Source organism: Sciurus vulgaris (genome assembly GCF_902686455.1).
Source record: "Sciurus vulgaris genome assembly, chromosome: 1".
NCBI classification, from domain to species: Eukaryota; Metazoa; Chordata; class Mammalia; order Rodentia; family Sciuridae; genus Sciurus; species Sciurus vulgaris.
In genome coordinates, this window is record NC_136461.1 from 86672545 (window position 1) to 86686005 (window position 13461).

The 13461-nt window shown below is 36.2% G+C and overlaps 1 protein-coding gene across 1 annotated transcript in view; it reads right to left on the reverse strand.

Moving 5' to 3' along the window:
* PLPPR5 (phospholipid phosphatase related 5) overlaps positions 1 to 13461 on the reverse strand; it is a gene marked incomplete at its 3' end in the record, with an annotated part of 289985 nt that overhangs the window by 246794 nt on the left and 29730 nt on the right. The gene's annotated exons all lie outside the window — the stretch shown is intronic.

Here is a 13461-nt window from a genome sequence, read left to right on the forward strand (position 1 = left end):
GTCACCTGCCTCCCTGCCAGTTCCATTTCTAGTTCTTCCTCAACCGTTGCCTGTCCCTCAGCCTCAAGATTTTTCCACCTGTACTTCTGTCACAAACTTTACTCTCTGTTTGAAGCACTCTCTCCAACCAGTAATGCAACTACTCATTTATTCATCACATGATAAGGATTTATGTTCCTAGTATGATGTTCTGCCTTCATATATTTTATATGCTAATGGGAGGAGCTAGGTAAAAGCCAAGTCAAGCCAGGAGCAATGGTGCATACCTGTAGTCCCTGCAGCTCAGGAGGCTGAAGCAGGAGGATCATAAATACAAATCATCCTCAGCAATTTATCAAAGTCCTAAGCAACTTAGCAAGATTTGTCTCAGAATAAAATATAAAAAGAGCTGGGGATGGCTCAGCAGTGATTAAGCATCCTTGGGTTCAATCTCTGGTACAATAAATAAATAAATAAATAAATCCAACAACTGAAAAAATGCAAATGCTAATAAGTCAGTAATTGACACATTCCTCAGATCTTCGCTACTTCCCTTTTTATGATATAGATTAGGACAACCCTCTTATAGTCTTTGATCACCTTTTTCTCTTGTGGTTATTTCTACTCTTTTTCTCACTTTTCAATCCCTAGCCTCTATCTCAGTGCTTGGTAGATACTGAACATCCAGTGATACATTTGCTTACTAGATTAATAAATTATGGTTTGAGAAGCTTGGTACAAATCAAAATTGTCAGGCAGTTGTTGTTTGATTTTTATAGAAGATTAGAAATATGTTTTTAAATAGTGGGTACCTAATTTATTCATTCTTTTAATATTATTACAATGAAGTAATTAACATATAAGTGGCTTTGATAAACAAAGGGCAGTTCAAAGCTGAATAAGGGGCATTAGAGAGGAAAATTCAGATAGGGAAAAATCAAATTCAGACACATGCAGAGAACAGATTGAGCAATTACAATTAACCTGGAAATGCTAGGGAATGGTATGTAAGAGTATAGTTCTAAAGTAAACTATGCAAATTCTGAGTAAACTACTCAAGTTTATTATTAGCCCCAAATTTAGGGAAGAACATTAATATTTTAATCTTATTTAAATACTTTATTATGTTTTTTTGTAAGATAATCCATTTATTCCACAAAATAACCTTAGTGTCATTATTTCCACTTTATAGATGAAGAAACTGGTCTTTGAGGGATAACTTACCCCAGGTCAACAGCAGCTAGATATTCCAGCTTGTCTGAAAACCTAAGTGTGTGTGTTCTACAAAACCCATACATTGTGACTACACAAAACTTTCAGCCATTTTGGTTTTTACAATTTTCTTGAAAGTTCCCAAATTATAATAGGGATCCTAGCTAAGCAAATCTGTTTAACAAGATAAGTCTCTTTCCAGATCAAAGTACAGTACATCTACCCCTAGCTAAGGTCTGAGGTCTGTGCTTAGGGGAAACCACTCTGTCTTGGAAATAGCCATTCTCTCTCTGGGATTGCTCTTATCCATCACTGAATTCATTTTCAACTTTTGCTGGGTAATTCTTACACAGGAATGAGATGGAAACTTGAAGGCATGACTGAAGCAAAAGAGATATTCAGTGAGAATGGAGATGTAGAGTTACCAAGAGCAGCAGCAACCCTGATTTGCTTGATTCATGCTCTTCACTTGGGCTCCCTTTCCTATTAGGCCCTACTTCTTCATTCTTTCTGGCTTGCATCTCAAATATAGCTGGAACAGAAACATGGGTACGGCAAAATAGTTGTATTTACTTAAACTAACTCAATCAGCACTCAGAATGAACTACAGGGAGATAAGGTGCAAAAGGTGGGTAATGGTAATGGTAATCATAGTCATAGAAGGTAACTTCTATCTCTCCCTATTCAGAGAGGTAGAAATTAGGAGACAGCATATGTATTTAAATTAGAATTCAACTACTTTTTAGTTGCAGAACTCCCTTGTCAAATAAGACATTCCAAAAACTCCAAAATATGAAACATAAAAAATTTCTCTGAGGCATGCTGAAAATCCAGGTCATGACTGCTCTCAAATCCAACCCAAACCTAGAAGCACCACAGTTACCTTCTAGGTAAACTTTGGCAGCAAGGATTCCAGTGCAAAACAGTTGAGGAACCACCAATGAAGTCAGAAGATCGGGACTCAGTCCCTGCTCTGCATTTACTTACTCTAGGACCTGAAGCCACTTAATTACTCTGTTTTATGACAGTTCATTATTATGAAGGTTATAAGAGGAATGACCATAAAATTACCCAAGTAATGGTAGGGATACTCAATAAACATCTTTGTTGGAAGTAAATTCAATTAGATGTTAACAATGAGCTCTTCCTAAGAAGTTAAATTGACGAGGTTTGGTAATTACTTAAATAGTATACTCATAAATTAAAGGATATTTTGACCATGTGCATTTTCATTTAGAAAGAACTGTAAATTCTTCATGTCATCTCTATTTTCAGAGTGGAGACGGGAAAAAAGTAAACAAGAAAAAAGCACACGTCTAAGGACCACTCACGATTCAGAACATGCAGCTGTCTCCCTGCTTTAAGAGCAGATAACAGCATCATTTTTTAAAATGAAAGTAGAGATAAAGTCACTGTAATACACATTTCTACAACACCAAGCCAGAGAATATTAGAGACAAATAAATACTTGATGCCAGGAGAATATTTCTCCAGTAAAAGGCATCCATTAAACTCTCACAATAGAATCAAACTAATAAATGATTCATCTTAATGCTAATATTTAATCAGTTTCTACCTTTAATTGCTCCAAGAGCCTTTTAAATACTATAGTATATCTAAACATATTCAGGGTTATTCTTTGTTCAAGGTTAATTTCTTAGTCAAACTTGTTTTAAAATGAATAAATGATGCAAAAGGAAAGCATATTATCACTTACATTAAATGCTAATGTTGTAATTACTCTTTAGATAAGTAGATTTTTATCTGCCATGTTTTACCTTTGAGCTTACCTAATAATTTAAATGCTTAGTAAAAACAGTTTGTAGTGTCATGCAAAGTTTTCTTTACTATAACTTACTGACTAGATTTCCATTTTCTTGTGAAATTGTTTTTTAATATTTTTACAACACTGTCATATTTTACCTACTTAATTTCATATTGTGAGCCATCAATAATATATTTGGTACAGTCAATGAAATTAAAAGCAATCTTAGATCAAGAAATATTAGTGAATTTTCTTTACATTGAGTTTTTCTTCCCATGTATATGATTTAAAAAAATCTTAAATTAACAAAAATGTTTCCTGGATTATTATAATTTTCCACAAGAGGGCTCTTGAAAGGCAAAAATACTGGCCATGATTAGTGATTTGCCTACATCTATTGGCAAAAACTAGAGGAATAAGATATTGAAATATTTTCCCGAGAATTAACTCAATTAGAAAAATATGTTAAATAAATATCTCCACTAAGTAGACTTAACTAATAAAAGATAAAATGTATTGAATACTTCCTTTGTATGAGGTGAGGTGTTAGGTGATGGACATGTAACTATTGCTATTATTAATTGTACTTTACAGAGTTAATTGTAGTTATGCCTGGAACTCTGGAGCTAGGTTATCTGGGTTTGACTTCCATATCTGTCATGCTTATTATTTCTGTGACTTTGGTTAAGATATTTATTACTTAACTTTATCAGTCCTCAGTTCCTCTTCTGTAAATAAGATTGTTGTTAAGATTAAGGAAATTAACAATTATCCCCATGAAATTTTACTATGGGAGATACGTTGTATATCTATTTATGTATTGTATATATAGATGTGTGCTTTAAATGTAACAAAGTATTGAGGCTTCATTACTCTTGTAGTAATATGGAAAATTAATAATGACTCACATTTTAAGTTAAAATTGGAAGTATTAAATTTAAAAAATTACACATACCCACTATTCAAGAAGGGACAGAATTTGGCCCAAACAGTGCATTAAGCATGCAATAACAAAATGCCTCTAATATAAGAGAAGTTTGGCAAGACCATCTCCTCATTAAGCCTTCCACTGCTAGCACCAGGGACCCACCCCATGAGGCCATCCATGAAGCCTACCCTGCCAGACACTTATCACTGTCACTACAATTACTGATTTAAGGCACTGTTACCTCTTGCTATAATAATCACTGAATTGTGTGTTGATCTCTATTACAAGTCTACTTGAGTTCCAGGACATATCTTATTTATGTTTACATTTTCAGCACATAGTAGATATTAACCTTGGCTAACGAAGATTAACAAGGATGACTAAAACTAAGAGTAGCTAATCTCTGAAAATGTCCTATAAAACAGTTTTATTAAATCTTATTTTACAGATGTAGACATTGAAATTCTAAAAGGCTATTCCATCTAGAGCTTAGCCAAGGTATTTGAAAACAGACCTGACTCCAAAGTCTGTGATTTTTCAGTCTAACATTCCATACTCATGTTCATGGTTGTTTGTGCATTTTCTGTCTAAAAGAAGACTGAAAATGCCACCGGAAAATGTACTTGAGTCAATTGAAGAAAAATTAGAAAGATATAAAGATAAATAGGTAGGTAGGTAGATATACAGAGATAGATATACAGATAGATATCAGAGGGTTTTTTTGTTTTGTTTTGCAATCTTTTTTGTTGCTATTGTTTTGATAATTTAAGTATTTACATGAGTATATTTCCCTTCAATAGACTGGTTAAATGGTGTATTTATTTTCAATATGATTAGAAGTTCTCCAATTGATTTTATAAGAATTAGAATTATTTTGGTGAAAACTTCAAACATGCAATCATGAACTAATATTTAATTCAGCTATAATAAATAAGGCAGATACTGTTTTTTGGGAATGGAGATACCACCATGAACAAAATCTGGTGTAGTTCCAGTCACCAGAGGTCTTCCATACTATGGAACGAGGTAGACGTGAACCAAATAACTGCCTGGTAACATAAAACCTGTAGTACAAAGCTGCTCCCTCATCCTTTCCGTTGCATCACAACCTAGCTTGTCAGTCTGAAAGCTGCTCTCCTCACCCTTTCCACTGCAGCCATTTTCCCCGCCTCCCAACTACTTGTCAATCTGTGAACATCCTAGCTAGCTATTGGTTCATCAGTCAGCTTGCAAGTATCCTTCTCTGTTATTGGTCCCGTTAGCCCTGCGGAATTCAACTGTTTAAGGGTAGCTACCCCACCATCTTTTCTCTCATGCTTTCTCTCTCCTATTCACTTGCTTTCTGTCTCCTCCTGGCTTTCCACTCTCTCTAGCCCACGCCCTTTCTCTTTTCCTCTCATTTTCTCTCTTACCCTGCAGGGAGACACTCTGTTTGCTTAATAAACCCTATTATGTGATTTCCCGTGTCCAGCGTGGTTTTCGTGGGTTTTCTTACAAAACCAATGTGTGAAACACACAAATAATAAGAATATTGTGCAAAGAGTGTATCTACACGTTGAGAACTTGAGAGGAAATCCTCCTTCAAAAGGAGATACCTGAACTGAGAGCCAAATGTTGAACAGGTGCTAACCAGGTGAAAGGGGAGAGAAGAGTGTTATCCCAAGCAGAGGAACTACATGTGTACAGGTCCTGAAGCAGAAGATGCCATCCTGCTGAGGAGGGACTAAAAGAAGATCAGTGGGAAACAACAATAAGGATAAAGATAAGGATGGTTCTGGAGAAGGCTAGATAAGGGGCAGGATGGTTCTAGAGAAGGCTAGAAGGTGCAAAACAGAGGAATCATTATTTTAGGGAACATTTACTGGAAGCTTCCTACACCCCCACTAGTACCAAAGTACAGAGGAAGAACAAAGTAATAGAGCACTCGCATCCCAAAGAACTACTTAGCCTGGTAATAGATGGGCACACAGGTGCACACATCAGTATTGAGTAGTACTAAGAACAACATGCCAGGGGGCACAATAGGAGGAGTAATTGTTTCTGATTAAGGAGGCTCAGGAAGGAAGGAATTGAAAAAGATTTTATTGAGTAATGGACATTTGAGCTGAGTCTTAAAGGCATTTTAGGTCACAGTGTGAAGAGAAGCACAGTGTATAGATGCCATAAGTATGTTAAATAATGATTCCCTTGGGACTGAGGGCGCAGCTCAGTGGTAAAGCACTTGCCGAACATGCATGGGGACACAAGTTCAATCCTCAGCACTCTAAATGATAATGATAATGATAATAATAATAATAACCCCTGAAGAAACTATTTTAAATTTCAAAGGAAATTATATTCTCTGAAGAAAGAATTAAAATAGAAATCTAGTAACAAAAAAGCAGGGGAAACCCTTAGTATTTGCTATTAATTAATGCAGTTATAAATAATATATTGGTTAAAAAAGTACCTACAATGAAAATTAGGAAATATCTGGAAATAAGTGATAACATAATTGGCATATTAAAGTATACAGAGAATGTAACTAAAATCTTAAATATGTAAAAACTTACAGATGTCTATGCACGTACTAGAAAAGAAAGACTCTATCTCAAGAAGCTATAAGATCATCAAATCTAAAGCAAGTAGGAGGAAAAAAAAGGCACATGCCCAGTAAATAGGGAAAAACAAAACAAAAATAAAAAACAACAACAACAACAAAAAAACAGAATAAACCGACAAGACCAAAAATTGGCTCGTTAAACCAACTTATATAGCCCTAGATTAAGGAAAAAGAAAATAGGCAGAAATAATATCATAAATCAAAAAGGGAACATTACTGTAGATTGTATAGATATCATCAAATAACAGATACTGTAAACAATGTTTTATTGTTTCAAAAGGTAAGTGAAATAAATACCTTTAAAACATGATTTAATAAAACTAAATTAGGAATAATTGGAAAATTACAATTTTAAATAGCTGGTTTTAAAATGACGAATCTAAAAGTACTTATTCTCTTCTCTTCTAATATCTAAAAGATGAGAATGTTTAGCACTGTCATTCAGCATTTCCCAAATGTTACCACTAGGTGGCAAACGTTTACAAACTATGGCAGGAGCTGGAGTGACTGTGAGAGCCTGCTGGACACCATTTTTGTGTTCCACAGCAATCACAAACAGAATGTTCTAAAACGTTCTCATTATTGTCATTTTGAGCACCTGCGTTGCTTTCAGAAACAAAAGGCAGTAGCATGAACAAAAACGCTTTAAAACATTGCACACAGGGTTTATTAGCAGAAGTTGAAATCCCACTCTAACAATAGAACCTTCCACTTGAGGCTCAGAACAAGGCCAGGGAAGTGGAGCAGCCCTATCACAGATTCCCATCTCCATGACAACCTTTTCAGGTCCATGCACAATTAAAGCTACAGAATCATTTTTTTTTTTTCAGGGGGAAAAAAAAATCTAAGTCCTCACTGGTATTCATATATTTTAGAAGAAATTAAGTCTATTCTAACTACTGGGAGTGAGTTATTAGACAAAGGTAGGGCATAGATTTGAAAATGCTTTACATAGGAACCCCCTCTCTCTCTCTCATCAATTAGTAAAGGAAAATTTTGTGTGGTTTGATGTACCGAAATTATCAATTATCTCTTTAGCTTTCTTTGACAACAGATCTTTTGTGCCAGGTGTTCTCAAAAACTCCTGGCTTAATTCCCCTTAAGGCTACATTTGTGGATGCAAAACAAAAAGAAAAGAAATTCTGTTTATCCATTAGCAATTAGATTTTGACCAGATGGTCTGGAAAGTGTTGGGATTTCCTCAGAATCCTGGAATAACCTTATCTACAGACCCTGTGATCCTTTTCCAAGTTTGAAAACATTACTGGGGTTTTCAGTTGATGAGAAAGTCTGTAAGGCTCAGATTCCCTCTGCCCTAAAGGACATTATTCAGAATTTTCAAGGGGTTCAGAGATGCAATTTAAAACGTTTAAACTGAAGCTAATAAAGAAAATTTAGTGGAACAAGAATTTGGCACCTAAATAACAAATGATTGATGGAAGAGTTTGTGATTTAATGACAAAGTTAAGATTATATGAAGAATTGGAAGTAGTGAAGATCAATTACTTTACTTCTTTAAAAATATATTACTAAAGATGAAACTATGGGAGCTGCATTTTCATGCTACCTCATGAAAGCATCACGTGAAAGCCTTACTTGGCTTTAACATATTTCCAAGGTTCCCGAGGAGGATGGAATGAAGGTTGCAATGCATCACCAGGGGTTTTAGTAGAATATTATTCCATGAAAATCATAAGCATGTACTTTTCTTGTGCGCTATGGAAATGTAAAAGCAAGACCTTTGCTGAAATTGGAGGAATGGTAAAGGTGACTGCCTCTTCAGGGACCTTTGCAGTTCTAGTGTCCTGTGTTTTCCTAGGTTTGAAATGCAGTCACTGTGGCACTGTTTCTTGATTCATTTGAATCACTTTAGCATGCAGTGCAGATGTTAAGGAGGAATGGAAGGAGCAGCACAGTCTATGAGCCAGACTACCTAGGTACTGTCACTGCTTGAAAAGGTACTCCATGCTTGTACTCTTTTACGTGGACAAACTGAGATGAAGAGATGTGAAGTCTTTGCCAGCTCTAAATAGAGTGCAGATGACATATGCTTCTTTTTAAAATTTTACTTATTTTTAATGAACAAAATGAAATATACAACATGATGTTTTGAAATACATACATAATAGAATGGCTAAATTGAGATAATTAACATATTCATTAGTTCACATACTTAGCTAATTTGTGTTAAAACACTTGAAATATATTACCTTAGCAATCATCAGCGTTATTATAAACTATAGTGGACGTGTTGTACAATAGATCTCTTGAACTTATTGCTTCTATATAACCAAAATTTTATATTATTTGACCAAACTCTCCAATCCTCACCACACCCAGTCCCTGTTAACCGCCATTCTGATCTCTGCTTCTAGGAATTTGTTGTTTTATATTCCATAGAGATAATTTATTGTTTTCTGAACCTGCCTTTGGTTATCCATACTTCATTCTTACATAGGAATAAATGGCACTGGCCCAGCAGCAGAAAGGGAGCTAAGTGAAGCCTATATAAAGATGGTTCCCAAGCTGCATTCAGAAACTGAAGACATAGCTTGACAGTAGAGCTCCTCAATGGTAGCCTAGCATGTGGGAGGACCTGGGCTTGATCTCCTGCAACACCCACACACACACTCTACACACACACACGTAAAAGTGCATTCTGAAATGGACTATGGACAAACACCTTACCAATAGAAGTTGTTTCCTCCCGGGGAACTTTGAAACTACTGGGGAAGAGGCAATTCTTCTTGCTCATGGTACCAAAGTAAGCCTGGAATTATTGGTGTCCATTTTTCCCACCTTACAGGGAGAACTTTTGTGAAAATAAAAATAACTTAGATTTTGACACAATAGCCAGGCCTCGTAGGACCCCTGGCCAGACTGACTGAGCACCATCTCCAGGATCCCTCAACCCGACCGATCACTCCCTGCCTCTGGGGCCCTCACATCGACTGTCTGCTCCCTGCTGCTAAGACCCCCAGACCAACTGACTGCGCCCTATCACCAGGACCCCAGACCGACTGATTGCAACCGGCCTCCAGGATCCCACAACCACACCAAACACACCTGACCTCCAGGACCCCTGCCTGACCAACCGCATCCCACCTCCAGGACCTCCTGCTGACCACGGCCACACCCTGAGCTGCAGCTCCCCATTTACCAACACATTTCGAAGCCAGTGTGGTCATCTTGGATAATCCTGGAAGCCGGAGCTCCAATCTTTAGGTGGGTCAAAACCCATCCTGAGATGCCTGCTGGAGGCTTGAAGCTCATTGTCAGGTACCTCTCATGCATCAGGCTACTGAATTCTGGGAGGTTTCATTACTATATGAGTGTTATACTGTAGATTTTCTTTTTTCTCCTTATTGAAAAAATTTAAGTTTTTATTTCTTTACTTTTCTTGCTCTCTTTTCCTTTTGTTTACCTGTTCCCTCACAGTCTCTTTCTCCCTTTTTTGCATGCTAACATCTGATTTCTTTTGATTACACTCACACTTTCTATTTTCTAGAACTTCTGTATATTCTTTTCTTATCCCATTAACAGTCACATTCTACATCCCTCTGCATCCTCTTTGTTCTCCATTTGAAACTGCAGACCTTATTGCAAATCTGTTTGTTTTACTGAAGATCATATTTGTACTCATTCTGTTTATTATGACAATTTTGTTATTGTCCTCATAGGGGCTATTTGGTCTAGGATTGCATAGTGTCTGAATTGGACACTGCTAATATTGATCTCCCCTTAAAGAAAGTGTTTTGGAAACCTATAGGGCCACTATAAGCCTATAGGGGGAAATCTGCAATACCCCAGATCTGCACTGCTAGAGGGGAAGATACATGAACAACATGAAAAAAGAAGGGAAGAAAATGTTCCAAACAGATCTAGATCCTATATTAATAGAATCCAATGATGGTATGTTAGGAGAAATGTCAGAAAAGGACTTCAGATTATACATGATTAAGATGATTCACGAAGCAAATAATGAGATAAGAAAGCAAATGCAGGCAATGAATGATAATACCAATAAGCTGAAAGAGCACCTGCAGGAAGCAAAAGATCATTTCAACAAAGAGATAGAGATTCTAAAAAAAAACCAAAAGGAAATCCTTGAAATGAAGGAGACAATAAACCAAATAAAAATCTCAATGGAAAGCATCACCAACAGACTAGACTACTTGGGAGACAGAACCTCAGACAATGAAGACAAAATATTTAATCTTGAAAATAAAGTTGTCCAAACAGAGAAGATGGTAAGAAATCATGAACAGAATCTCCAAGAACTATGGGACATCATGAAAAGATCAAATTTATAAATTATTGGGATTGAGGAAGGCACAGAGATATAAACCAAAGTAATAAACAACCTATTCAAAGAAATAATATCAGAAAATTTCCCAAACCTAAAGAATGAAATGGAAAATCAAATACAAGAGGCTTACAGAACACCAAATGCACAGAATCACAACAGATCCACACCAAGGCACATTATAATGAAAATGCCTAACATCCAAAATAAAGATAGGATTTTGAAGGCCGCGAGAGAAAAACATCAGATTACATATAGGGGGAGACCAATACAGATGGCAGCCAACTTCTCAACCCAGACTCTACAAGAGAAGGGCCTGGAACAACGTATTTCAAGCTCTGAAAGAACATGGTTGCCAACCAAGAATCCTATACCCAGCAAAACTAACCTTCAGATTTGAAAATGAAATAAAATCCTTCCATGATAAACAAAAGTTAAAAGAATTTACAAAGAGAAAGCCTACGCTACAGAATGTTCTCAACAAAATACTCCATGAGGAGGAAATGAAAAACAACAATGGAGGTCGGCAAAGAGAGGAACTACCTTAGAGAAAAACAACTCAAAGGAGAAACCAAGCCAACTTAAAAACCAAAAATAAGCCAAATGACTGGGAATACAAATCATATCTCAATAATAACCCTGAACGTTAATGGCCTAAACTCATCAATCAAAAGACATAGACTGGCAGAAAGGAATAAAAAGAAAGACCCAACAATATGCTGCCTGCAAGAGACTCATCTCATAGAAAAAGACATCCACAGACTAAAGGTAAAAGGATGGGAGAAAACCTACCATGCAAATGGCCTCAGTAAAAAAGTGGGGGTTTCCATCCTTATATCAGATAAAGTGGACTTCAAGCCAAAGTTAGTCAGAAGAGATAAAGAGGGACATTTCATACTGCTTAAGGGAACCATTAATCAGGAAGACATAACCATAGTAAATATTTATGCCCCAAACAATGGTGCATCCCTGTACATCAAACAAATTCTTCTCAATTTCAGGAATCACATAGACCACAACACAACACAATAATCACAATAATTCTGGGTGACTTTAATGCACCGCTGTCACCACTAGATTGATCTTCCAAACAAAAACCAACCAAAGAAACCATAGAACTCAATAACACAATCAATAACCTAGATGTAATAGACATATATAGAATATTCCATCCATCAGCGAGTGGATTCACTTTCTTCTCAGCAGCACATGGAAACTTCTCGAAAATAGACCATATGTTATGCCACAAAGCAGCCCTTAGGAAATGCAACAAAATAGAGCTACTGCCTTGTGTTCTATCAGATCATAATCGACTGAGAATAGAAATCAATGACAAAATAAAAAACAGAAATTACTCCAACACCTGGAGACTAAATAATATGCTATTGAATGAAACATGGATAACAGAAAACATCAGGTAGGAGATAAAAAAATTCTTAGAGGTCAATGAGAACAACGATACAACCTATCAAAATCTCTGGGACATTATGAAAGTGGTACTAAGAGGAAAATTCATTCCATGAAGTGCATTTCAAAAAAGAATGAAAAGTCAGCAACTAAATGACCTAACATTACAGCTCAAAGCCCTAGAAAAAGAAGAACAGAATAACAGCAAAAGTAGTAGAAGACAGGAAATAATTAAAATGAGAGCTAAAATCAATGAAATTGATACAAAAGAAACAATTCAAAAAATTGACAAAACAAAAAGTTGGTTCTTTGAGAAAGTAAACAAAATAGACAAACCCTTAGCCACACTAACAAAGAGAAGGAGAGAGAAGATTCAAATTACTAAAATTTGTGATGAAAAAGGAAATAGCACAACAGACACCACTGAAATACAGAACATAATGAGAAGCTACTTTGAAAATCTGTATTCCAACAAAATAGAAACTACCGAAGACATTGACAAATTTCTAGAGACATATGCTCCTCCCAAACTGAACCAGGAGGACATACACAATTTAAACAGATCAATATCAAGCAATGAAATAGAAGAAGCCATTAAAAATCTACCATCCAAGAAAAGCCCAGGACCAGACGGATTCTCAGCCGAGTTCTACAGGACCTTCAAAGAAGAACTCATTCCAATACTTCTCAAAGTATTCCAGGAAATAGAAAAGGAGGGTACCCTACTGAACTCATTCTATGAAGCTAATATCCACCCTCATACCCAAAACCAGGCAAAGACACATCAAGGAAAGACAATTCTAGATCAATATCCTTGATGAATATAGATGCAAAGATCCTTAACAAAATATTGGCAAACCGTATCCAAAAACATATTAAGAAAATTGTACACCATGATTAAGTGGGGTTCATCCCTGGAATGCAAGGATGGTTTAACATCCATAAATCAATAAATGTAATCCATCATGTCAATAGACTTAAGGATAAGAATCATATGGTTATTTCAGTTGACTCAGAAAAAGCGTTCGACAAAATACAGCACCGCTTCATGCTCAAAACACTAGAAAAAATAGGGATAGTAGGAACATACCTGAACATTGTAAAGGCTATTTATGCTAAGCCCATGGCCAACATCATTCTTAATGGGAGAAAACTGAAACCATTCCCTTTAAAAGCGGGAACAAGACAGGGATGTCCTCTTTCACCACTTCTATTCAACATTGTCCTCGAAACTCTAGCCAGAGCAATTAGGCAGATGAAGA